This window comes from Budorcas taxicolor, chromosome 16 (genome assembly GCF_023091745.1).
Source record: "Budorcas taxicolor isolate Tak-1 chromosome 16, Takin1.1, whole genome shotgun sequence".
In the NCBI taxonomy this organism is placed as follows: Eukaryota; Metazoa; Chordata; class Mammalia; order Artiodactyla; family Bovidae; genus Budorcas; species Budorcas taxicolor.
Window position 1 is genome coordinate 6247005 of NC_068925.1, and position 27358 is coordinate 6274362.

At 51.6% G+C, this 27358-nt stretch overlaps 1 protein-coding gene and 1 long non-coding RNA gene across 4 annotated transcripts in view; both read left to right on the top strand.

The window, feature by feature from the left end:
- Positions 1 to 27358, top strand: part of MAPKAPK2 (MAPK activated protein kinase 2) — a 46339-nt gene that overhangs the window by 7332 nt on the left and 11649 nt on the right. The gene's annotated exons all lie outside the window — the stretch shown is intronic.
- LOC128061866 (uncharacterized) lies at positions 568 to 26122 on the top strand. Its single transcript, XR_008200748.1, has 2 exons — positions 568 to 688; positions 25812 to 26122. It is a non-coding gene; the product is annotated as an uncharacterized LOC128061866 (long non-coding RNA).

A 27358-nucleotide genomic window follows, 5' to 3' on the forward strand; every position in this document is an offset into this window, starting at 1 on the left:
TGAGCTGTCCAGAAGGGTCATATGAAAGGGCACCTTCCTCTTGAGGGATGTTTGCAGGTCCCTCTGTGGTCAGCGGCCTTCCAGCACTCTCCTGGGAGGTGAGGGGTGGTGACCGACGGCAGAACGAAGCCTTTCCTGTCTCAGAGAAGAGGACGGCAGCATCTCTGTGTGGCTTACTCTGGGATGGTTCTTTCGAACATGAAACAAAAGCAAAATCTCTCTAGTCCCAGGTACGGGGACCTGGGAGGGGACCTCTTGATGTGCCCCCACCAGCTCCTACACCCTCATGTTCCTGAGGGGCTCCTCCCCGCTTCCCCCAACATCCCCCCCCACCCCCCGCCCCACCGAGGCAGGTCAGCGAGTTGACCGCCTCGCTGTCATTTTCATTTGGATTCTTCATGTTGTCATGAGGCTCCCAGCCCTCACTGGACGTGTGTCACCTGGCGTCCTGTCCAGGGCCCAGAACTGTCACTCAGCCCCTCTTGTCTCAGCTGCTAAAAATAAACCTGCCCTGCTGCCGCCTCCATCTCGGGTTGGCCCGACAGCGGCCCAGGCCTTCCTGCCGCACCGCTGCGCTGGTCCTCACACTCACTGGCGCCCGCTCCCCGTTCGCCCCTTCTTCCAGCCGGAGCTTGGTGGGCGGCCCGGCCGGCTGTGCTGAGAGTGAGCTGCGGGTGCTGGCCTCCAGGTGTTGAGATGCATGTCCGGAGGCTCCGTGGGCTCCTGGAAGGGTTGGTCAGCCAGGGAGGGGCGTGAGGCACTCTGTGCTAGCCTCCAGCTCTGCCTTCCTCCAGGCTCTGCCTGCTGGGGGGCTTCCCTGGGTGGGTGGGGGGCGTGGGGCTGAGTGGGGAGCCCAGGGCAGCTGCCAGGCCCTCACCCCAGCTGCCCGGGGACTGAGTGGCTACCTGCCCCTGTGCATGGCTCGGCAGCCTGGGGCTTCGGGTTACCGCATCCACAGTGTGACCTCATCCCCTTGGCTTCCAAGAATATCCTCTGTCATGAGTCAGGCACGGCCCCCCAGCCTCCCCCTGGGCCACCTGCAGGATGTCACTGGGAGCTGGGTCTCCTCTCCCTCCTGACTGGGGGGGCAGGATCTTGGTGATCTGCGTCCCTTGAGGCCCACTGAGGTGGCCTCTTCTCCTGCTGCCCGTGGGTCCTTGTATCCCAGGTGGTCCTGGTACCCCTGGTACCATAGAACCACATGAGGACATGGGCTTAGGTAGCTGGCATTCCTGGCTGCCGGATGGACACTGGGCAGAGTGCTCCCTTTATGATTTCGACATTCTCCTCTTGTTCCTAATCCTCGGAGGGTGTCGGTGCTGACCCCGTCAGACAGGGGGCTTCTGTGTCTGTTTTCTGGTGTGGGGGCTTATTTGGGAGAAGGGGTGCCTTGGGGGAGCCTCCGCCTGCAGCTGGAGTCCCATCCCGAGCCCGGCTCCGTGACCGCCTGCTCCCGGCTTTCCTCTGGGGCCTGGTTTGCTCCGCAGGGAGGGATTTCTCTGCCAAGGCCCACGGGCCTCTGGAGGGGAGGAGATGGGTGTAGATTGCTAATGGTTTATTTTTAACTCTGACAGGAGTCCCTGTCCTTGGGGGAGCCGTGCCTTCCCTCTCCTCCCGCCGCGCTGCGCACCGCCGCCCCCCCGCCCCCCCCCCCCCCCCCCCCCCGCCCCGCATCATGGGCCTCTGGGCCTGGCTTCTGAAATTCTTAGAGGAAGATGTGGGAGAATTTTAAAGGCAGGGTTCCAGGAGCCTTAGGTGAGGGCAGTCTTTCTGAATGAAGAATCTGTAGATTGCTTGTCCGGTCTGATTTCTGCAGAGTTCAAAGCGTCGGGGGTGGGGTGGGGCGGGGGGAGGAAGACCCGGAGCCCAGGGTGCTTAAAGCCACGTGTGTGGAACTCGGAGCATCCGAGGAATGCAGGTGGACGGGGGAAGAGCTCGCGTGCCCTGGAGCTTGCTGCAGTCCGGCTGCAAGGTCATCTTGTACCTTTTCTGTGCTTGGCTTCATACAGGCACCCAGGTCTAAGGAAGGCTGGAGGCCACAGTGGACTGAGTAGCGTCACCTCTCACGCTTACAGAAGCATTGTTTTGTTCCTCCCCTTGGCTGCCGCTCCGCAGCTCGGTATCCCTCCCGCTGGACCCCAGTGGGACCCTCAGGACTTCCCGCCTCTGTGTCCTCCCCAGCCGTGGCCCTCGGTCACCGGTGCTCTCGGGGGAGCAGGGGCCGCGAGCGCCCCTTCACCTGTGCTCGGCTCTGCTGCTCTCAAGGGCATTTTTGGTTTCCTTGCTTTAGATATTTAAAAGGAAAATAAAACTGAGTTTGAGGTGTAGTTAGAGGGCTGGTGGTGGAATGAAGTCTTGCCCCCGGGTTCTTCAGCGAGCATGGGGACTAGTTTGCCTGAAGCACAGCTCTGGTCACGTCGCTTCCCAGCTTGAATGGTGGGTTCGTTTTGACTGCAGAGCTCAGGAGGCTTCCACGTCCTTCTCAGATCTGACCTCAGTCTGTTTTTTTCTGAATGTATGCTGCGCTTCAGCCTCAGTGACGTATGTCTACTGTTTGCTCATGGGACCCTGCTTTCTAACCCTTGCTCCTCTACCCAGCGTCTGTCTCCCGTTGGTCCTGGGTTGTCCTGGCCCCCGCCTCACCCCAGCCCTTGTCTGGGCCTGCCTCTTTCGCCCTGTGCCTGCGCTGCTCCTTCCTTCGTGAACCCTTTCAGGCCAGAAGTGGGTCTTCCCATCCCTCCCCGTCACACTTGCCAAGACACTCTTATCTTCTCTTCCTGGTTTTAAGTGTAATTCTCCACTGCGCGAAGTGCAGACGTCGGATGGCAAATTCCGTGAAGACCTACATCGCCGTTATTTTCGTATCCTTTTATTTCTGTGTAGTGACTATATCCATCATTAAAAAAATTCCAGAGTATTTTGGCCTTATGCATTACACCCAGCTGCCTCATGAAGATGTGATTACTGAGCAATAGTGGATGCTGTCTACACAAGTGTAATGTGCTAGTGGTGATCCTCAAGGTTTCAGGGAGTGACTGGGTGAGGGACAGGGTTGGCCTGGATTCTGAGAATGAGTTGGGGCTGTAGTGAGGGTCTCCCTAAGGGTCTCTCCCTGCTCTCCCTCCTGTCTGCTAAAAGGCCATTCAGGACAGTCTTCTGGGAGGTCTTCCCCTCACCCACTGGGGTCTGCTGACTCAAGCTGGCACCTTGCATTTCTGCTAACAGAGTTCTCTTTCTTGTAAGGGCCCTGACCACAATTTCCCATTGATGCCTCTCCTCCCTGTTTCAGAGCTCCTCTGTCTTGTGTTGTGCTGTGGAGATGACCCTCCTGCCCTTTGGAGAACTTTAACTGAGGGAGGGACAGGTGTGGAGCTTGCCAGCTCTCCCAAAGTTCTTGGCGTCTTCGAGTCAGCCCCAGACACGCAGAGACACCTGGATGCAGTCCGAGATGGTCTTCCTGTCTCCTGGCCTCGTCCTATGTGTTGCAAAAGGGCCAGCATTGAGCAGCATGATGCCGGGACTGGGGTTAGAGGTTTGAACCTCGGGGAACCCTTGAGTTCCAGGCAGGGGGGAGAGAACCCGCCTGGCCTCTGAAGCACCCACCTGGCTGTGTGGGTCTCAGCAAGTTCTTGAACCTGTCGGGGCCTCACTCAGCTTTTTCATCATAAATCCAGGGCTCTCCTGTGCTGAAGGGCGCTCTTCATCACTGCTGCTGATGCCCCTCTGCTGGGAAAGAGGTGGTCAGCCTGGGCTCCAGGGCTCCAGGGTTTGGAAGCCACCCTCTCTGCCCTCACTTTCTGCAGGCCAGTGTTCTTTCATCCCTCCCTGGGCTGTAGTGTTTTTATTCATTCAGCCTTTCAACTAATGTTTGTAAATGTGAATCCTCTCTGTGCCTGCCTCCTGTCTTCCCTGCTGAGTGGCCATTAGGAGGCCCAGATGGCAGGATTAGCCTGGAGGGGCGACCACTCTGGGTCTTCCTCTTGGGTTTAGACTCCTTTAATACCTCTGCTATGTGAGAAGAGAGGGGTTTAGAACAAGGAGCGTTGATTCTTTTCTAGCAACTTAGACTGGACCCCTTCCTTTCTAAGTGGAATTTGCCCCAGGGTACCTTGTAGCTCTCTGAGATCCAAAGCAACTTACTACTCAAGAAAATTAGCACTGCCAAGGATGACTTTTGCCATCTCCCTAAGGAAGATCAGAACAGCAGAATGAGAGATACATACAACAATATTCTATCCTCTGCCTCCTTCAGATCACTGTCCAAAGCTTAGCAACACTGTGAAGGGTTTCCAGGTTAATAGCAAGTCTTTACTGAGCGGATACTGTGTATCAAGCATTGTACTAAGTGTTTCACTTACATTCTTGTTAATCCTTAATATTGCAAAGTAAAAGCCCCTGTTTTATGGAAGAGGAAATATGTTCAGAATCATTTAGTCCCTAGCAGTTATTTATTGAGCACTTACTAAGTGCTAAGTATTATTTCAGGCTCTAGGGATACCTCAGTGTACCAAGAAGATCAAAAAAAAAAAAAAAAAAGAAAGGAAAAAAGAGAAAGAAAATCCTGCTTGTGTGGAGCTTGCATTCTAGTATGGGGAGACAGACAAAATACAATCAGATAAATGATATAGCTTGTCAGACGGCTGTAGGTACAAAGGAGGAGACCCTGGAATGCTGGGAACGTGTGTGTGGTGTTGAAGTTTCAAATAGGGGCTCAGAGAAGGCTTCACTGCAAAAGTGACATTTGAGTGAGCCCTAGAAATATTTGGGGGAGAGGCAGGCAGAAGGAATACAAGTGTAGAGCCCTGAGGCTACTGATGCTGGGTGCGTCTGGCTTTCCTACCTGGCTCCATGGAGCTTCCAGTACTGCCTCCTATAGTTCTTCCCTGACTCCACTGTGATTCAGTACTTAGTTGATTCCGCTCTTTGTTTTTTCATCAAATATTTATGGAATGCTTATTGTGTGCAAATTGCTACAGTGGTCAGATGGGAGCCCTGCCTTTGGGAACTTAGAGTTTAGAGGAGGAGCGGACAGCTTTGTGTATAAAGGAGTGCAAATAGCCTGACCCCGCCGTCTGTGCTGTGCCGGTTCTCAGGTGTTCCCTCTTGATGCTCTCCAACAGAAGCAGTGCCTCCGGGTGGCTTGATCCAGGTTTTACCCGTAAAGAGGTTCAGGTGGCCGACTTGGGGGAAAGTGGTAGAATCAGAGCCTCAGAGAATACAGAGACTCGGGTGGGCTCCTCCAGGACAGACGGGTCGGGGGTGTGGTCCCTTTTGCCTGGTGCAGACTCGCACCTGTGACCCTCCCAGGGACCACCGCACACAGACGGCTGGGCAGCAGGAGGGCGAGAGTGAGGCGGCGAGAGCGAGGCTGCCGGGCTCTCCCCAGGGCTCCCATCTTCCGTCGGCGCAGGTCTCCCAAGGCTGTTTCTATAACCGGAAGCGCTCGGGATTGCGCTGACTGGCCATCCATGGAGCTGGGAGGATGGGGTGATGAGAATGGGCTGCAGCTGAGGCCGTGGGTCCTCCTCTGGGCCTTCACGGGGCTCCTCCCTTCCCTGCAGAGTCGCGTCCTTCCTGTGGGGGCCTCCAGGTGGACCGGGGCGCCGGGAGGCTCTCTGAGCCCTCGGTCTGGCCGCCTTGCCTCCTGCCTCTCGGGCGCTCGGTGAGCGGAAGTCCGGGCCCAGGATGGAACCGGCCGTTAGTGTGGATGGGAAAGTGAAGCAATGGCTTCGGTCGCTTCTTCCTGAGCATGTGCTGTGACAAAGGAAGTTGCAACATTTTACCCCCTTTCTTTCGTTCTTTTTATAGAGCAAGAAGGGGAAAAAAACCCCAGTCTTCCAGTAAACTTCAGAGAAAGATCTAGCCTTTGCTGGATGGTTCTCCCCTCCCCCACAGTGCTCTTTTAGCATGTGGTCTTTCTCCCATCCTGCTTCCTCCCACCATCCCTGCCGGGCCCTTCTTCTCTGAGGTTCTGTGTCCCTGAAGCAGGATAAGAACCTCTCCCAAGAGGAGACAGTAAGGTGGTCTGCGGGAGCCTTGAAGGAGCGTCCTGTCCATTGTCCTCCCCACATACTGAGAATTATTTAAATACGACGGGTGACTGCAGATACCCACCTGGCCTCTTTCACTGCAGCTTTGGTCTGTGTTCACTTGGTGCCCCAGAAGGTTGAGGTGGTACCTGTTTCTTGGCTCAGATAACCACCCCCTTTGATAGAGTGTATGTCCAGTTAGATGGTGGGGAAAGAGGCCCAAACGTGGGAGCGAGAGTCAAGTTGAAAGACTACACATGTGAAGCTGGAGTCCTTGGTCAGGTTGAATCTGGCCTTTGTGCTGCACCTGGATGGGGCTTTCCAGGTGGCTCAGTTGTAAAGAATCCTCCTGCCAATGCCGAAGTTGCAGGTTCTACCTCTGGGTCGGGAAGATCCCCTGGAGAAGGTAATGGCAACCCATTCCAGTGTTCTTACCTGGGAAATCCTATGGACAGAGGAGCCTGGCAGGCTACAAACCATGGGGTCACAAGGAGTTGGACTCAATTTAGTGATTAAACAGCAGCAGCAGCAGCAGCAGCTGTACTTGGGCAGGAATCCAGTTATCTTTTTTAGTGTGCAGATGATACATTTTCCTGATGAAGACTATTGAGGTTTGGAAAAGTAGTGCAACTTGTTTTTGGTGAGGTTTATTTCTTCTCCCTTGGATATCTGTGGGGCTTCCTTGATCGCTCCGATGGGAAAGAATCTGCCTGCAATGCAGGAGACCCCGGTTCAGTTCCTGGGTCAGGAAGATCTGCTGGAGAACCGATAGCCTTCCCACTGCAGTATTCTTGGGCTTTCCTTGTGGCTCAGCTGGTAAAGAATCCGCCTGCAAAGTGGGAGACCTGGGTTCGATCTCTGGGTTGGGAAGATCCCTTGGAGAAGGGAAAGGCTACCCACTCCAGTATTCTGACCTGGAGAATTCCACAGTCCATGGGTTCTCAAAGAGTTGGACGTGACTGAGCATGTATTGGGTATAGATACCCAATATCTATACTCCAGATATACTATCCTGTATCCCTGTAGGGTACTCCAGATGTACCACAGGATATCTATACTCCAGAACAGCCCAAAAGTTCCAGTACAAATCAGCTTTGAGACTCCAGCTTCGGACAGCTGAGGGCTGTTCCAGGTCATCCTTGAGACTGAGGTCCTCTTGCTCTGGGGGCGCTGGGGCCTTGCACCGGGCGATAGGCTCTGATGTCTTGGATGGGGTGATGGCTGCTAGTGTTAATTGCTCTCTTGGGCAGAGAAGGGCACAGCCCTGCAGGGTGAGGATTGCTGCTAAGGCTTTTTGTTCTTTGTCCCTGTTGTCTGCGGTGCAGCTGACACAGAGCTCCTCCTTTCCTGCCATTTTCTCTGAATTGTATCTCCCCGTCACAGGCCGGTCTCTTCAGGCTGGAGCTGACCTCCAAGAGGTGGTGGGGGAAGGAGCAGTCAGAATTTGCTGATCTGTGTGGATCTCAGAGTGAATGCAGAAGCCCTTTTCCATAGCTAGTTGTACTGCTGGTCCAGTAGCCACCAGCCACATGTGACTATTTAAATTTAAGTGCTTGAATAAAGTTAAAAATCAGTTTCTCCATACCGTAGCAGCAGCCACATGGCAACTGCTCAAGAGTCACATAGAACTAGTGGCTGCCATGTTGGGCAGTGCAGATAGAGAACATTCCATCGTTTCAGAATGCTCTCACACAGCGCCAGACTCTGAGGCCATTGTTCTGCACCCTGGCGGATTTAGCAGAGTTGGGAGGGAATTTGTGGAAGAACACGAGGAGAGGTTTTGCGGTCCTGGGGCGAGAGTCCAGAGAAGGTGATCTTTAGAAAGGCAACTTTTGTTTGTCTTGTTTAGGACTGCCTCCCCACAAATGGTCATCCAGCTCAGTGGCTCCCAACCAAGTCGATTGTCAAAATCACCTGTGTGGGTAACATTTGAAAATACAGATTCCTGGGCCCCACTCTATATTTTACTGAGTCCAAGATTGTGGGGTGGTGTTCAGGAATGTGTGTTTTTGTCTATGATCAATCTCTCTGTTTGGCATCCTATGGAACCTCTTCTTAAATTCCTCCAGTGATGGGGAGCTTACCTCTTTTGAAGAAAACCTTACTCTTAAAAACTTTTTCTGGTTTTATGTTTTTTTAAAGTTTTATGTTAATCAAGTCAAAGTTTGGTTCCCTGAAGGTGCATTATTCCTTGGTGCTAGTGGCATTTTCCAGAGCCTCACGGAACGCATCAGCCCATCCCCACCCGGCCTTCTGCAGACACCTGTGCGCGGCTGTGTCTGCCACCCCCTTGCCACGGTGGGGTTTCAGAGTACCCAACTTGGGAGGGCCCCCGAGAGATGCAGGCTGCGACGTCATTCCCGGGATCCTGCCGATCGTCAGGCCTCGCTGAGAGATCGTGGAGAGGTGCGCGTCTCGGGGGACCCTGACGGTGGAGGGCCCCAAGGGCCATCAAGCTGGTCATCCCCCAGTGTCCATCCTGCTCCATGTTTCTCTGCATGGTTCACACCTGCTTTTTGAGGCCACTGATCTGGTTTTCTTCAGAGCCGTTCAGGGACAGCCATCTAGCCAGATATGACCACAGTTACGTCTGTTTAGAGACCTCCCGTGGCCTCTCCTTGCCTGCAGTGTGACACTTAAACTCCTAAATATGGTGTTCAGGCAAGCTGGCTTTGCCCTTTCTTTCTTCCCCTACTCCTACCCCCAACACACCTTTGTGAACACGCACGCACACTCACACAAGCACACACACGCACACTCTTTCCCTTCCTGGGGAGGACTCCATCCCACCCTGTGGTGTGTTTCTTCTGCTTCTTGATCTTCTGTGTCTTTCTCATGTTCATCCTTTTACTCCTGGTAGAAGTTTGTTTCTACTTGGAAGCTTAGATTTCACTGCCCCCCTCCCCCGCCCCTCTTCCCCAGTTCCAGGAAGAATAACTTTCTGCCCTATTTTAGTGGTAGTTCACACTAGCTACTGCTCTGAATTTAAATGATAGCCCTCCCATGTCCTAGCCTCTGAGTGCCTTAGGGACAAGATACGAGAAGGCAATGGGCACCTCACTCCAGTGTTCTTGCCTGGAAAATCCCATGGACGGAGGAGCCTGGTAGGCTGCAGTCCATGGAGTTGCTAGGAGTCGGACACGACTGAGCAACTTCACTTTCACTTTTCACTTTCATGCATTTGAGAAGGAAATGGCAACCCACTCCAGTATTCTTGCCTGGAGAATCCCAGGGATGGGGGAGCCTAGTGGGCTGCTGTCTGTGGGGTCGCACAGAGTCGGACACAACTGAAGCGGCTTAGCAGCAGCAGCAACCCCAGGGTAAGCACAGTGCTAGGCACTTAGCTGAGCTGCATCAGACCCAGGGAATGGCTGAGCCTCTTGCCTGTTTGTCTTCATTTGGATTCTAACGAGGTGGCCATGAGGGAGTTGGGCCCCTTTCCTAATACCAGCTCTTTACCCCTGGTGTCCTCCAACCACGTCAGCTTCGGTGAAGAAACGACTGCTCAGTTAATTATCAGCTGATAATTAACAGGCTGAGTGGAGCCTTGGCTGCCTTAGAGGCAAAACTGGTATTTAAACAATAAAGTTGCTAAAGTCAAGAATTAAAGTGTCAGCTTCAGAAGAGCTACATCCAAACACAAGCCCGCCCAGTTAGAAAAGAGAAGTGGAATAATGGAACCAAGGAATTCTCTGTAGCCTTGAGGAGTCCAGGGACAGGAAGCCCTGTGGGGAGGTTGAGGGGCTGGCAGGAGCTGGGGAAGGCGCTTTCCGTCTCTGTCTCGAGGAACAGGGGTCTGGGGTCTGGGGTTGCCTGGGAAGACTGGGGGTGCTTCTCTGGAGAGGGCTGTCGGTGTTCCCTTCCCTCCCGCTGTCTAGAGGTTGAACTGGTTTTGCTGGGTGGGCAAGAAGAGAAATTTGGGGAAATAGGGTAGAAATAAGCTATGAACTTTTTTCTAAGGTGATAAAACATGCCCTTTTGTATTTGGTTATGAGTGGAGACTGTTCAGCGTTGCCTCGTGGAATCTCACCTTATTTTCTTCTGATGTTTCCAGGGTTGGGAGGGGAGAGCTGACATAGGGCCCTCCCCACTTCTTAGGTCAGAACCAGAGTCCTTGGAATTCCCCGACCTCTTGGTGGTACCCAGAGAAGAACCACAATCTCCATCTCCACCAAAGGTGTTCTCAGAAATGTGCACGCCGGGAATAGTCTGTGGCTTCAGAACAAGGGCAGAGGCTGTAAGAGGCAGAGGTTTCCTGGGTGCGGGGCGGGTGGGGGAGCTGAGGGCGCCACCTGGGGCTCAGCTGCGGAGGTCAGGGGGAGGCGCTCCTCCAGGATGCCCTTTACTGTGAAAGAAGCAGGAAGCTCGCCCCAGGGTACCAGAGGGGCTCCTGAAGGGGCTTTTCTACAAAGTTACCCCAACACACAGCCTCTGTTGTTTCCAAGCCGAAGGAAGGGTCTGTCTGACAAACAAGTTTTTTTTTTAGTAGGGGCACTACTTCCAGATCTAAGAGACAACCGGAAATACATAGTTTGAATATAAAAATACTGGACTTTCTGGGAGATGTTGACGGTTCATGTCATTTCTGAGTGTCTGTCACGCCCATGATGGGAGGAAGGTTGGGTGAGGACCCTTTCGGGTCCAGCTTGGTTAGCCCGCTGTTCCTTTCAGGCTTCTCTGTTGGACTTGGTGGTGTCAGTGGCTGAGGTTGCCCCGACCACGTGCGGTACTTACAGTGGTGGCATCTCACTGGCCACAGGCGTGCACGTTCAGGGCAGTCACCCAGTTACTTTTAGGGGCAAATGCAGAACAGCTGAGGAAGTCTAGGGAGAGGTTTGGTCAGGGAATAAAACCAGCTGGTTCATCCGCATTTGAACCCTGGTCCTTGGTGGCATAAGTGCAGGTGATTCAGAGCCAGGGTTGTCTTGAGCGTATGCAGGGGTTCAGTGTTTTGGATGAAGTTCTAGTGGTCTTTGTGGAAACGTCATCACTGGTTGAACCGAACTATGGAGATACCACAGCACGCTCGTGAATCTGTTTATCTGTTCACCGGAAGCTTATTGAGAAGGAAGCACGTAAGCAAAATGTTTCTCATGCATTTCAAATAGTAGAAGAGCTACATAAGGGGATGAGCACGGAACAGAGTCGCCCATTTCTCCAAACACCAGACGGTCTTGGATTGTGTTGGTGGAACATCAGTCCTGAGACACCCTGTGATCAAATGAATCTGGGAAACATTCTTCAGCACACATTAACATTCTAAAGGTGCCGATAAGTCCTTTAGTAGAAAAATCTGTCCGGCTTTGTATAAGCTGGTGCTTCTGACATAGGTCGGGCCCCTTTTTCTTGATACCTGTCACTTATTAACATCCTGCAGTATACTATTTGAGAAATGGTGGTGAAGTCTCCCTGCTCTGGGAGAACTGTCCAGTGATTCAGAGAAAAATTCACCTGACTGTATGTTAACACAGGTTTGAGAGGCTTAAAAAATTGTGTGTGTGCACGCTGGGGGTGTGGCAGAAAAGGGCCCCCTGGCAGGTGGCTTCCATTGACGTTGGCCTGTCTGCATTCCTGCTGGCTTTGTGCTTTTGGAGAAGGCTTTTGTCCTGTCTTGAACACACTGAATAGCAGTTACATCTGTCATGCCTGGGAAGCGGCAGTGTGCAGCGTTGGGGGGGGGGATGGTGGGGGGAGCAAGCAGTAGGCGGTCACCCCCGCTTGAGCCCCAGGCTACTGAGAGCTCCTCGCCCTTGGAGAAAGGGCCTGGTGATTCAGAGGCGGCTGCTTGCCAGGTCTGGAAGTGCAGGGGCGCAAGAGTTAGCTCCCTTGCCTCCGCGTGGCCTCCTGGTCTGATCCCCATCTCTGCACCTTGAGGTGGCCATGGGACAGGCAGATAGACTGTGTCTTTTCTCCCCTCCCCACTGGCCAGGGCGGAAAGGCACTGGGGAACCGAGACGAAGGCTTTTTGGCTTCAATTTAAGTAAGGATTCAGAATTGGGAAGTGGACTTAGTAAAGTCTGTGGAATTTTAAAATTCAGGCTAGAGTTGTTTTCAGACCATCGGTGACCGGAGGTGGATGTGAAGGTTGGTCCCCTTGACGGCGGCTCCTGAGGAAGGGGTCGGTGGCTCCGCTGAGCTCTTCACTCGCAGAAGAGCCTCACTTCACACCTGAACCCGCTGCGCGCTTCTGCACCCTCCGGGCAGCTTGCTAGGGGGTCATGGTTGGTTACAAGGAAGTTAGCAGCTGAGGGACCGGGGAGTGTTGGTGGGAGCCGCTAGCGCTTCTGGAGACTGCGCACCGCCAATGTAGGTAGAGCTCTGTGCCATGAGGGCAGGCCCCGGACTTCCTCCCTGTGTGTGTGTGTATTTGTAGTTTTGTGTCGCGTCTCCTCTTTTGACCTCCAGAGGAAAGGGACAAGGTGTGTCCTCAGGAACGAGGGTGCCTGTCTCCCTGGCGTCTTCCCTGGCATCTCCCTGCCTTTCCACCCCCGGCAGCCTCCGGCATCGCTCAGGTGGGGAGGGGCCGCCCGGCCCCGGGCTGTGTGAGCTGAGGAGGGGAAGGGCAGCTGCTCCGCCAGCCCCGGGAAGCCTGAGTATTAGCTCTGCCGCCAGCCGGGGCTGTGTTTGCAGACTCCCAGGCTCCAGTGTCCCAGAGGGACCAGTAACTCTGGGCCCCCGGGACTGGTGGCCTCCAGGGAGGGAACCCTTGCCAGAGAGCTCTGAGCTTACTCGAGGTGGGCCTCTGTAACGGCAGCAGAGAGCTGGGCTGGGCGGCAGCGGGGAGGAGGGGCGGCTCCTCCCTCCGCCCCTCGTCGGCTGGAATGCATCACCGCCACTGCTGGGAATGCTCTCAGGCCACTTGTAGGCAAATCGGTCATTATGGAAATTCTTTCTGACCCCGGGGTGGAGCTTTCCTTATTTAGAAGAACCTTCATCTGTGTTCTTTCCAGGTCCTGACACTGAGGGACAGAGCTGTTGCCCTGTTGACCCCTCAAGGCTAGAAGGCAGGGCATGGTCTGAGCCCCACCCTGTGGTCTCTCTCTCTGGTTCCCCTTCCCCTGCCCTATGGTTGCCTGCCCCTGCCGTCGCCTGTCCCATTGTCCCCTGCCCTGCCGTCCCCTGTCCCGCTATCCCCTGCCCCCGCCGTCCCCTTGCCCACCGTCCCCTGCCCCATCGTCCTCTCTCCCGCCATCCCCTGCCCTGCCATCACCTGCCCTGTCATCTCCTGCCCCGCCATCCCCTCTCCCGCCGTCCCCTGCCCCGCCGTCCCCTGCCCCGCCGTCCCCTGCCCCGCCGCCCCCTGCCCCGCCGCCCCCTGCCCCGCCATCCCCTCTCCCGCCGTCCCCTGCCCAGTCTTGCCCTGCCCCGCCGTCCCCTGCCCCGCCGTCCCCTGCCCAGTCTTGCCCTGATTCTGGCCCAGCAGAGCAGGCAGGGGTTGGGGACGAGTGGCCCCGCGCCCCTGTGTCATCTTTCCCACAGGCCTTGTTGGGTCTTCCTCTCCTGCATGGCCCTCTTTGCAGCTGGGGCACATCGGGACCTCGACAGGGTGTCCTGTGGACCGGCCTGATGAGGATTCCAGGTTTTCCCTAGGTACCGGCCCAAGAGGGTAGTGGGATTTCCCCACCCACAGGTAGTCCGCCTCCAGGAGAGTCTTGACCCCTAAGCGGCCTGCCCTCACGCCCTCCCCCAGGAGAATGGCGGGAGGGAATTCCTGCCTGAAGTTGTCTTTTGGTTTGTGAGGTAACCTTGGTTTGAGAAGCATGGAATGTATACCCCTCTCCTTGAAGATCTGAGGCCAAGAAGCTCTAGCTTCTCTGGTTTCCAGGGAAACCAGATGGATCAGGCAGGGAAAGAAGGGACTGGTTATGGGGACTGAAAGTCCTGAGAGGTTCCTGGGCTCTTCTGTACTTCTCTGGGAACGTGAGTGGTCTCCTAGGGGCCTGGGCGCAGCCCTCACTCGGTCAGCAGCTGGCTGTGCTCAGTTCTCTGCACCTGAGTTTCCACACATTTGAAATGAAGATCGTGTCGGCTGTACATGGTTTATGACTTTAAAGGGCTATGGAATACATAGAAATTAAACACGCTTTCTGGAGAAGGCAATGGCACCCCACTCCAGTACTCTTGCCTGGAAAATCCCATGGACGGAGGAGCCTGGTGGGCTGCAGTCCATGGGGTCCGCAAAGAGACAAGACAGAGTGACTTCACTTTCACTTTTCACTTTCATGCATTGGAGAAGGAAATGGCACCCACTCCAGTGTTCTTGCCTGGAGAATCCCAGGGATGGGGGAGCCTGGTGGGTTCTCGTCTATGGGGTCGCAGAGTTGGACACGACTGAAGCGACTTAGCAGCAGCAGCAGCAAACACGCTTTCGGGTTGTATTTCCTAACCTAGAAGAGAGAGTCATGTTAAAGAATTTAGCATCAGAAGAAACTTTGACCTCAGGTAGTCTAGGCCTGTCCTAGAGAGGAGGAGGCTGAGCGCAGGTTCCTTGAGTTCAGGTTCTTAGCGAGGTGACCGCAGAGCTGGGCCGAGGACCAGGCCGCTCAGCTTTCCAGTCTCCTTTTTCTAGGCCAGCTCCAGGACGTGTGTCCTCGGGGTGGAGAGCCAACAGTAGGTAAAACGTACCACAGAGAAAGGTTTACATGGTCTGTGCTGTTGCAGGCAGGGAAATAGGGATAGTCAAGTAAATAATTTTCAGATTATTGAAATTTGACTTCTCAAAGTATCAGTGATTTTTTTTGGGGGGGGGGGTCCAGCAAATCTATCTTCTTAATTCTCTTGAGTTTCCATAATATTCTGTGTCCCAGAAACCTGCTGTGTGCTGTGGGGCAGGGGTCAGTGTTGGCTTTGGATCATCTACCAAGTGGATAACTCACATGCAGACAGAGCTAGTTAGTTGCCCCAGTCCTTCTTTTGCGGACATGCTGATTTGATAGCCAACTCCTTGCTGTAGGAAACTGGCTGGAGCTCACTGCAGCTGCAGTTGCGTCTCTGCATTCCTCGGCTCCTGTCTGGAAACACGGTTTGCACAGATGTGGTGAATAGTTGGCTGTCAGAACTGCTTCCTTCACTGTCCAGGGGAAAGGACCACAGCCAGAGAGGGGCGGGGCTAGGGCCAGAGAGTGATGGAGCCAGTCCCATGGGAACAAGAACTTACGCCAGCACGGTTCCGTGTGCTCCATCTTGGCTAAGATTTCTTGCCCCCAGGTTGGCCGGGCCTTCTGCAGCTCTGCCCTTGAGAGGCCCCTGCGTTGACTGAAGCAGCCCCTGTCCTTCCCCTTGCTGCTGTCCTGCCATGACCTCCTGGCCACTCTTCTGTCCCTGTGCCCCTTACTGGCTGTTACTTCCTACGTTCCCCTCTCTCCATTAGGAAACACTAATAGGCAGCGAGCTTGAGAGAACGGTATGGTGAGCACTCATAGACCCAACGGCCTGGATTCTACCCCTAACATCCGACTCCACTCGCTTTCTTGTGTCTCTTGTCTCTCCGTCTCTCTACTCATTTATCAGCCTGTCTTATTTTGAGAATGCATTTTATAGGAAGTGGCAGACATTAGTACCCTTTGCCCTTAAACATTTTAGCATATGTAAGCACTGGAGCTCAGTATTTGTTCGTGCATTTAATTAATTATTTTGTGGTAAAATTTATATAGGAGTGAAATGCTCAGGTTTTAAGTGTATCATTTGGTGACTTTCATCCATGCAATCCAAACCTCTGTCAAGATAGAGAACAAAAATTTTTATTACCTAAAAGTTCCCTCATGGTCCTTCCCAGGCCATCACAATTCTGGTGTGTTTTTTGCACTAGGGGTTTGTTTTGCCTGTTCCAGAATGTCATGTAAAAGGAAATCAATCACCATGACCTCTCTTATGTAAAGTTCATGCACCTGGTTACCTGTATTGGTAGCTCATTCCTTTTTATACGGCACAGTTTTGCATTGTATGGATGGGATACGGTTTGCTTATCTGTTCTCCTTTGGAGCATTTCCAGTTTTTGGCTATGATGGGTAAAGCTCCTGTGAATATTCTTGCACAAGTCTTTTTGTGGACATAATGTTTTCATTTTTCTTGGGTCAGTACACAGGAGTGGGATTGCTGGGTCAAAGGAGGCAGCTACTTCTTGTTCTCGAAATAACGTGCTGTGTTCTGTTGATGTGAGTATTAGAAACACCTTATTGCTCATCTGGATGATTCTTTCACTCAGTGCAGGATTCCTCCAAGAGCCTCTGCCTGAGTGTTTCCAGGGGCGGGGAGGTTAGTACCTTCCAAGCCCCTACTGTTGGAGGACAGCTCCTTGTAATTTCTGCGGGGGGGAGTCACATCGCCCTCTTCTCTGTGACAACCCTACGGAATTTTGGGAGTGTTATCACATCCAGTCTCTCAACTGCTCAGAATAATTGTCCCAGTTTACTGATCCATTTGTCCTGTGAGTTTCTTCTCAGACCTTTTATGCCCTGGTCATTATTGTTTGGAAGTTTAATAGTTTCCTTTTGCTTAGACGTGACTGTGGATTCGTGTGATGTGAGAGTGTGTGTGAGAAGTGCCGAGTGTGGCTGGGTCTGGACGCCGGTCGTGATCTAGGATCTTGATCTGCCAGGGAGCTGCAGGTGACGCTCACTTCTTGGCAGCTGCATCATGACCATATCATGGCATTGGATCAGATATTTGTAAAACAGAATACCACAAATCTAAGGTGATATTAAGGTACTCCTGCAGCCCGAAGTTGGTTAGAACCTTTGATATTAACAGCATCTTGTGTACCTTCTGCTTGCCATCTTCTCAGTTTATCTTTGCCACCACTTTATGAGAAAGGTACTATTAAAACGAACTTAATAAAAACTGTTTGGTTTAAAACAGTGTTTGTCAGCTTGAGTACTATTGACATTTTGGATCAGATAAGTCTGTTGTGGAAATTGTCCAGTGCTTCTTAGGAATTAGCATCCTGGTCCTCTACCTACCAGATCTCAGATGCAGCCCTCTCTGTGCCGCTCCAAGTTGCAACAATCAGAAATGTCTCCAGACATTTTCAGATGTCTCATGGGGAAAATCATGTCAGGCTGAGAACCATTCCCACGGTGTAGAACTTAGTAATTGAAAAAAGTTTAAATAACGGAGCTCTTCCTGAAAGGTAACCACTGTTACTATTTACATGTATACTTCCCTCTTATGTTCATTCATTGTGCAGGCAGTCCTTGCTTTTCACAGTTACAGCATACATGAATTTCATTTGCTATAGCTTAGTTAAATAGCACCATTCCCAAAACGGCATAGTTCCAGTTCAAGTTGTTATGCTATGTGAACTATGAGTAATTGTACAGAGTACAAACTTTGCAGCTAGCTCTTCAGTTCACACATCCCTATGTGCCTAACAGATGTGTGTTAGGCTCAGTGGCCAGTCACGGCCCTCCTGCGTGTCTGTTGGTGGAGGTCACTCCCGTCTGCCGTTGAGTTCACACGGGCAAGTGTGCAGCTGTTGTGTTGCTTCCTTGTCTCCTAGCAATAAACTCATGTGATGTTTTACAAAAATGGATAATCAAAAGAGGAAATTGCCCAACACTGATGAAATTTCAGCAAAGAAATGAAAAATGGTAATGCTGAAAGTGAAATTCCATAACTGAACCTAAGTGGAATTACAGCTGACTGCAGAAATGTCGACACTGCTGCTGTTTGAGACTCTGCGTAGAATTAAGTGAAGGCAAATCCCCTGACCTGGCAGTTGTGACGCAGAGGACAAAGAAGTGCCCGAGGAAGTGACACTGGGGAACAGTTTCACATGGAAGGGACTCTCGAAGGTGTTTTGCAACATTAAAAACCCAAAGGATAAAATGTTGGAAACTGATTCAGATTTACAAAGAGTGTGGCAATTTATAAAGGCGTGGAAAAGATGTTTGCTCTGTCTTGTGTGTGAAACCTTGAGAAGGCAAGCCCTGTTCAGCCTGCTCTGCATGAGTTTTTACAAAGAAACAAAACACTCATTCTCAGTGTCTCTAATTTTTAGTTAGTGTGCTAAATCAATATTAGTTTTATACTAGTTTCTTCTTTATTCATTTATAACTGACAGTAAAAGAGGTTTTAATGTTTTGATAAAAATTTCTAAAGACCATGGAACAATCCGTTTTCCCCGTTGATGATTAAGATTACTTTGTATGGTCATTTGCATGGTTCCATGTTGCTTCCCAGGCGGCCCCAGTGGTAAAGAATCTGCCTGCCAGTTCAGGAGACACGAGACACGAGATGCAGGTGCAGTCCCTGCGTCCGTAAGACCCCCTGGAGGAGGGCATGTCTGCCCACTCTCGTATTCTTGCCTGGAAAATCCCATAGACTGAGGAGCCTGGGAGGCTACAGTCCATGGGGTTGCAGAGTCGGACATGACTGAGTGTACATACACACACACACACACACACACACACACACACACACACACGCACACACACAAACTACTAAGCAAGGCTGTATTTACAAGAAAGTGGGTAAACACACACGTATGTACACATATCTGCCTTTTCTTTTTAAAAACATTTTGCAAAACTGGGACCAGACTGTATGTATCAGTCTGCAGCTTGCCTTTTTCATGGAAGAATATCTTTTTAGGAGAAATTGTGATCTCAGTTTGTCTAGATCTACCTCCTGTCTTATAATTGCACGGGATTTAATGTGCCATTATGGGTATACCGTGATTTATTTGACCAGTTTCTAGTAGTGGGCATTTAGTTTACATCATTTTTTTAACCCACTTGAAATACACTAATACACTTGACTCTTGAACAGCGTGAGGGTTAGGGGCACTGACCCACATGCAGTCAAACACCCACATAAAAGTTTGCAGTCGGTCCTCTGCACCTGCAGCTCCGTATCCTTGGAATCAGCCCACTGGGGATGCTGTTGTCCTATAGTGTGTATTTATTAATAAAACCCCGCATGTAAATGTGCAGTTTAAACCCTTGTTGTTCGAGGATTAACTGTAATGCTAAAGTGAATATCTCTGACAGATACTACTATTAGCTCCATTTAATGGATGGAAACGTTGGAGATTAGAAAGTAAGGGAATTCCCTGGCAGTCCAGCGGTTAGGACTCTGCACTTCCACTACTGGGGACCTAGGTTCTATCCTTGGTCAGGGAGCTCATTTAAAAAAAAAAAAAAGGAAATGAGATAACTGCCTAAGGTCAGGCAGCTATTAATACTAAGCTTAGAGCTGGCTTGAATTTAGGGCAGTCTAATTGTAAGGCCCTTGCTGCTTTATAGTTTCTCTTAGAAGTAACTTTTAACAACAGTAACAGCAGCAGCATCAAGAAACGATAGTAGAGTGTATTGAATTGCCCTATGAAGTAGGTACTGTTACTGTCCCTGCAATGCAATGAAAGAAACTGGAGGTGTAAGTTAGGAAACTTCCAGAATCTTGTGGCTAGCTAGTGGAAGAACTGAGACTCGTACAGGCAGCCTGCCTTCAGAGCCTTCATTCTCACTCACCGAGTTGTGTGGATCTGACTTCAGAAAGGTCTCTCTCATCACATGCTATTATTTTAGTAGATGTTTTTTGAGCCCCAACAGATGATATTTTTAGGGAGTTACTTTGGCCCGTATTTTCACTTACTGTGATCTTTAAAAAAAACCTGTTCACTACACGCGCCCACTGTGTGAGTCACCTGCAAGTCTGATGCACTCCTGTCTACCACATCTTTAGCCAGCGTATTTATTGGTGAAATTGTCGGCAGACCCAGTGACGGCATTCCGTGGCTTGTCACTGGAGGTGTTCTCTGGGTTTAGTCAGCAAGCAAATATTTACTGAGTATGTCCATGAATCCATGTATTAGGCCCAGGATTAGGAATCAAAAAGTGAATACGACACGGTCCTAGTCTCCAAAAGGCACGTGGCCTGTATAGCAGAAGGAGGACCAGTCTTGTAAATAGCAACAGTGTGTGTGTGTGGAAGTAGGAACTTAGCAAGAGTCGTGTGTGAGCAGAGAGGAAAGAGGGACCGACTGCCTACAAGTCACTAGGGAGGCTTCACAGAGGAGGTGGCATTGCCCTGGTGCTGGAAGGATGCGAAGACTGGCATCCTGACAAGGCGTGGCATGTTGGAGGACCAGAGGGGTTCAGTGTAGTTTAAATAGGATGAGGGCAGAGGTATTACGGGCAGGAGCTAGGAACGACCAAGCTAAGGAATTGGGATTCCGTCCTCTTAGCCAGTGGTGATGTTTAAGGAAGAAAATGTGTCTTCTCAGAATTGCCTTTTCGAGGTTGATGTGGGATGTGCTGGAGGGCAGACCAAGTCTAGAAGCTGGTTGGGGAACACGGAAGGCCCAAGGGGGCCAAGCCAGTGGCAGCCAGCCTGGGAAAGAGAAGACTGACTGGGGAGACCTCTGCATACACAGAGTTGGGGTGGCTCTGCTGGGGACGGGTGGAGAGAGGCCGCAGACGCCTGCCTCGAGGCTTATATCCGGGAGCCCAGCCGCATGTGGTGTCACTGAGACGGGCAGTAAGGCAGAGTGAGCGCCGGGCTCAGTTTGGCGCATGCTCAGCCTGTCCCCAGAGGCTCAGCAGTAGAGAGTCTGCCTGCTAATGCAGGAAGGACGGGCTCGGCCCCTGGTCCGCAAGGTCCCCTGGAGAAGGAAATGGCAGCCCACTCCAGTGTTCTTGCCTGGGGAATCCCAGGGACGGGGGAGCCTGGCGGGCGACAGTCCGTGGGGTCACCAAGTCGGACACGACTCAGCGACTAAACAGCAACACTCAGCCTGTCCTGGATCCGTGAGATACCACTTTAGTGTCGGCCGTTGATGGCCATTACGAACAAAGTGCTTCGTCACCTCGCCGCCTCTCTACCATCCCAGAGGCTGGCAGGGGACTTTGTCCACGTCCTTTGTAGCAGTCAAGGACCCGTGCGTTAGTATCTGCTGTTTGTTTGGCCTGTAACTTAGTAAGCCTGCTGGAAAAGGTGGCACGGCTCGCGCACCCTGGCTTCTCAGGGAGCTAGCCCAGGCTGTGTCGGTCTAGTCCACGACCTGCTCCAGAGGTGTGCGAGAGACAGATGTGAGGTCGTGTGGTCCTTCTTCTTAGCAGTTCTGTGTACGCATTGTTTCTTTTTCCTTGGCTGTTTCCTTCACTAGGCTGAACTCCTTGACACCCGCGCCACCCCCCCGCCCCCGCCCCGGTGCCTGGGGCAGGGCGGGCACTGGGGGAGTGCTCGCTGCCAGAAAGCTGGGCACTGCCCACTGTCCCCACGGCTCCTCGGTGCTGACCAGTGGTGGTTTGGGCGTCACACCTGCTGCAGGTGTGCAACCCCACAGACGGCGGCCTCACGCTCCGCCGACCAGGCTTCTGGTCATGGGGTGTGATTCTTCTGAGACTGGGGTGTGTCTTTCAGCTCAGTCATGTTTGGGTGCTTATCAGTTGGTTCTTTAGAGAAGGCAGTGGCACCCCACTCCAGTACTCTTGCCTGGAAAATCCTATGGATGGAGGAGCCTGGTGGGCTGCAGTCCATGGGGTTGCTAAGAGTCAGACATGACTGAGTGACTTCACTTTCACTTTTCCCTTTCATGCATTGGAGAAGGAAATGGCAACCCACTCCAGTGTTCTTGCCTGGAGAATTCCAGGGACGGGGGAGCCTGGTGGGCTGTAGTCCATGGGGTTGCTAGGAGTCAGACACGACTGAGCGACTTCACTCTCACTTTTCACTTTCATGCATTGGAGAAGGAAATGGCAACCCACTCCAGTGTTCTTGCCTGGAGAATCCCAGGGATGGGGGAACCTGGTGGGTTGCCGTCTGTGGGGTTGCACAGAGTCAGACATGACTGAAGCGACTTAGCAGCAGCAGTCGATTCTTGGGCGAGCTTGGATTTGAGGTCTGCCTTAAGTATGGTCCAGTTGGAAGAGCTTTCGCCTTGACAGCAATGATAGCACAGTCGCTATCACTTCGGTAAATGAGAGCCTCTGTCCCTCCCCACGAGGGGCGCACTTCCTCCCTGGGTCTTCTTCCAGCTTCACGTGTAGGTTTAAGACTTATTTCAAGTAGTTCTTGCATTTCCATCAGCTATGCTTATCTGTTCTTTGAGCTCATCCCACTCTCGTTGGGAATGTCCAGGGTTCGGGCAGTTGCTCGTGTCTTTGGACATCTCCTCAGCCCCCTGTGCTGTGACTTTGCCTTTGGTAGCTGGGGATTATCGTGCTTTAGATGCTCAGAACCCACTTGTTGGAGACCAGGCCTCGTCTTTCCAACTGCATTCCCTTTTGGGATCTCTGTTTATACTGTTCCTTTGTCTCAGATTTTTCAGGAAGTCTAGGCGAAACAATTGTTTTTGTCTCCAGGCTTTTTCTTCCCTCCTTGGAACTCCAGGTTGACTAGGTTATCCCCCAAGGTGGTATTCTTGTTGTTGTTATTGTTTTTGCTAATCGAGGTTCTTTCTTTCTTTCTTTTTTTAATGTAATTTGCTAGCCTTTGCTTTCTGGTTAGAATCAAGTTCTAGGTAACACTTTCCTTCTTGCATTTTCAGCTGTTTGAGAGGTGAACTCCTTAATGAGGCAAGATAGGGCTGTGTCAGGGACCCTGCTCTTAGCAGAAAAGGACTTCATCTCTCTCCGATGTCCAGGTGCTCATGGCGGGTGGTTGGAGCTCTGTCTTGCATCTGGTCCATTTCCGTCAATTGTGTAGGAGAGAGCAGTTCCCATCTCTTACCGCATAGCCCCCCACGTGTTCCCACAGTACCCACTTCTTGTTCTTTTTCGTTCTGCTTTTACCCAGCTGTCTTACAAGACCCTCCTCTTCTACTTTCTCTCTCAATTCCCTCCACGTCCCCCCAGATCCATTGGTTAGGGCACACATTCCTTGAATCTCATTCCGCTGAACTAGCATGATGAAGATGAGCGTCATTTATCGCTTCCAACTGAAGGTTTATATTTGCTTTGTTAGCTGCGTAGGATTAGATGGATGGGGGCCACGTGTGGGCCAGAAGTGTTGTTCATGACCTCCTCTTGTCTTATTTTCTCTCGATGGTTTGCCCATCTCTGGGTTTCGTAAAGTCATACCTACATACTACAAAGAACAGGGCGTTTCTATCCCCGCCACTCGGACTTGAGCTTCCAGCACGCTCGGCTAGTCCCGTGTGTTTCCTCCCTGCCCACGTCCACCTGTGTCCAGGGAAATATGCCGTGTCTCGGGCAGTGAGCCACAGCCTGTGGCTCCATCCGGATCTGCAACCCCCATTTGGTCAGTGAGTGTTGCAGCTCCTTGGCGTCAAGCTCTGAGCGGGGCCTGGTGGACACAGAGATGGCCGGGGCTGACCCCAAACGGGCCGGGAAGGGAGGCCTTTGGGGACAGGCACTCGTGTCCACAGCCCGGGGTTTGTTTGTCAAAGCCTCGAGTGTTGTGAAAATAGGGACCTGGAGGTTGGGGTCTGAATGGGGTTGGATCCTGGCTGTGTGACCTGGGGCAAGTTGCCTCACCAGCCCGTCGCCACACCTGCAAATGGAATCAGCAATGGAGGCTTTCCAGAGGCCTGTAGGAGGCTTAAATATAGCGTATTTTCTATATATAAAGTACACCTGATGCCTGGTCGGTGCGGCACACATGAAGATTCTTCTTTCTCTGTCTGCTGGAAGAAACAGAAATCTCTGTGTCCTGTGGCTTTTTGGGTTCCTCCCTAAGACTCCTTCGTGGTGACATCCACGCTGAGTGAAGGGCTTCTTTCCCAGACGCGTCAGGAGTGCTCAGCAGTGGTGGTTCGGGGCCGCAGCCTCCTCTTTGTCATATTCGGGTTATCGCTGTTGTCTAGTTGCTAAGTCGTGTTCGACTCTTCTGCGACCCCGTGGACTGTAGCCCGCCAAGCTCCTCTGTCCATGGGTTTGCCCAGGCAAGAATACTGGAGTGGTTTGCCATTTCCTCTTCCAGGGGATTTTCCAAATCCAGGGGTTGAACCCATGTCTCCTGCATTAGCAAGCAAATTCTTTACCGCTGAGCCCCCAGGGGAGCCATACTCGGGTCATATACTCTCCAGGAAGATGGCAGGTCTTCTCATCATTTGGGCTCCCCTCGTACTCTGAGTACCAGCAGCCGCCCCCCCTGCCCCGTCCCCTGTGGTCCACGAGGGATCCCCATCTCCGCTCCTCCTGCTCTAACAAGAAGGTGGGCTTGCTTCTGGAGGGACTCAGGCTGGTGGTCAAATGGAGGACCAAAGCATACTGCACCTGCTGAGAATTACTAGACTTAATTTTTAAGAAGAAATACATGCAGATGATAGAGACCCAAACAGTACACAAAAATGTAAAATGAAAAAGGGGAAAGATGTGAAAATATAGATGTTTTTGGGGGGAGGTAATTTAGCCTCCAGAAAGATGCTAAACATCCACGAGTCTGTATGTCGTCTCGCTCTGCCTTAATCAAGACAAAACAACCACCCAAGTGGTGCATTTTGCATTCTATTTAGTACTTTTTTTATTTTTGGAAATTTTAAAAAGGCAGAAAAGAAAATGTTACCTATAGTACTACCATTTATGTTTAGTGGCTTGCAGGATCTTAGTTCCCTGACCAGGGATGGATCCTGTGCCCTCCACTAATGAACCTTTTGGTGTGTTTGCTTCTTGTTTTTGTGAACATACTTTAAAAGTTACCTAAGTAATGTGAATTCACCTCCATTAAAAAAAAATTAGAACATAAACAAAAAAGCCAAAGGATGCTCCTGTTCTTTTCTGCGTCCCCGTTTATTAACACCCAGTCCCCTCTCAGTGGTGAATGCAGCCCTGCCTCTCCCTCGCAGCAGGCTGTGCCCTCCTCTGTCGTGTGTGGCACCTATCTGATCAGTTCCTTAGTGGTAGACGTTTAGGTTATGACCAATTTTTTTTGCCATTAAGATACTTTAGGAACATACTTATAGAATGATTTCCTAGCTAAGTAGTTACTGGGCCTAAGGTTTGAACATTAGGGTTTTGATAGACATAGCCAAAAATATACTGGTTTATATCCCTGTTGTGTGTATGAGAGGGTGCCTCTTCCTCAAGTCTCTTTGCATAAGCTTAGGAGTTTGTTTCTTTGGTTGGATGGCTTGCAGGGTCTTAGTTCCCTGACCAGCAATGGATCCTACGTTCTCTGCAGTGGGAGCTCAGAGTCCTAACCACTGGATTGCCAGAGAATTCCTTCTTTTGGTTTTTTTTTTTTTGGTCAAACATTAAAAAAAGAAAATTTGCCATTCTGGTGAAATTATTGTTATGTTTTATAAACATTTCTCTTTGAATGAGTGGCAGCAACCTTCTTTCGTTTGATTTTCTTTCTTTGAGCTGTCTGTTACTTTTCTTTGGCCAGTTTTACGTTGGATTGTTAATCTTTTACAGTTGATTTGCCAGAGTTAAGTTAACCTTTGGCTAGCACATGTTGCAAATATTTTAAAAAATGTGTCGTTTATAAGCATAACTTGTAAGCCTCTTGCCTTTTGGTTGGAGGCTGGTCCTTCCAGTCTGCCCAGGAGAGTGAGAGTGAGGCTGAGGCGGGAACCGCAGGGAAGGTCACGCCCTCCTGTGCAGAGTGGCTCAGGGCTGTAAAGGCTTTGAGTACTGGGTTCCCCGCTGTAAGTTTTAGCTTTGCTTTGGGTTGGGATTTTCTCCTGTCACATTAATGAAAATCAGTAAACAATATGGAAAATCGCTTTTACCTCCCAACCAAATGTTTGGGAATGTGTGTGCCAACATGTGGGACCCTGATGATGTACTTCTGTGTGCCTTTTATTTCAGAGACTTTCTCACCTTCAAAGAGTGAAAAAAAACGTGCTGTTAGATTTCTGTTTCAATCACTTCCTAGGCGAGGTCCATCAGTTGCTCCTCTCTGAGCTGGGCGGAGGTTCGAGAAGGGGATCCTACTCTTTCTGCCCCTGAAGATGTAGAGGAAAACCATCGTTTCACCCAAGACTTGCCCGTGTCTCCTGTCTCGTGTCCTGAGCTGAGCTGGATGAAGAGAGACAAGAGACACCCCTGCAGCCTTTCATCTCTCTGAAATCTGGGGGAAAAAAGAGATTCTTGCTCAGCAGCACTGCTGCTTCTGTGACAGCACATAACTTATGTCCTTTATAGCACAAATTATGATGTGTAGTTTAAAAATAAACATAAAATGTGTTCGTCGCGTGCTTCCTTCCTGCACCAAAGTGTAAGCTCTGTGGGGCAGGCTTGCATTGCCGTGTTCTCCATTGTGTTCCAGCGGCTTCCACGCCAGCACGTGACGCCACACCAGCACGTGACGCGTGCCTGGCGATGACCGTCGGGGCAGATGAGGTCAGGGGCTGCAAGGGCTGCGTGTCTCCCGCCCCCTTGATGGCTGCAGACCCAGGGAGGGGGGCTTGCGGGGACCCCGCTCTTCAGGGAGGTCGCGCATGGTACCGGGGCAGTGTGTGACCTCCTGACTCCGCACACTTCCTTGTTGGCCGTCCAGGGCTGCAGGGGCCCCGTTTCCCAGGTTTCAGGCTAAATGAGAGAAGAGGTCCCGTGATCTTTCTGCCAGACACGGATGCGCCGCTGCCAGCCGGGGCGCTGGGGAGGCGAGGGTCGGGGCCGGGTGAGCTGGAGCGCGCAGAGCGTGGTTGTGTGGCTCGCACTACAGGTCTGTTCGTCCCTTCTCCGTGGGGGCCTGTGTGGCAGCAGGCGCCCGCTGGGCACAGGCCACTGCCCCGCTCAGGACTCCAGGGCGCAGCCCCTGGCAGAGCCGCCTGGGCGCCCACAGCTGTTGTTCCCTGGCCACCGGGCCCGGGGCTTTGAGGGATAGCCTCCGAGTCAGATGCAGAGAGCTGAGCTTCTCTGGCTCTTCAAAAAGTATACATGCTAATTATGAGTCACTTAGAGAATAAAGATGCAGTAAAGAAAATTAAGGCGCCTATCATCGTATCTTTCAGATATATCGTTGTTAACGTTTTACCGAGTGTGACTGCTGTTCCATATATATGTGTATATATACACACATATACAGGCAGATTTAGACATCTGTGTACATATACATACAAATATAAATATACACATGTATACATACACAAATACATGTATACATATGCAAATATACATATAGGACTGTACTTACTTAAATATACATATAGGACTACACTTAAAAGTTTTTTTTAGAAGATCATTTTAAGGCTTTTAGTTGGAGGAGCATTGCTCCACAGTGTGGTGTTGATTTCTGTGTATAGCATGGTGAATCAGCTGTGAGCACACAGATGGCCCCCTCCCTCTGAGCTCCACACCCCCCAGCTCACCAGGGAGCCCCAGGCTGAGGCCCTGTGCTGCCTGGCAGCGCCCCGCCAGCACTGCCTCACCCGTGGCTGTGAGCCTGCATGAGTGCCCCCAAGTCTCTCTTCCCGCTGC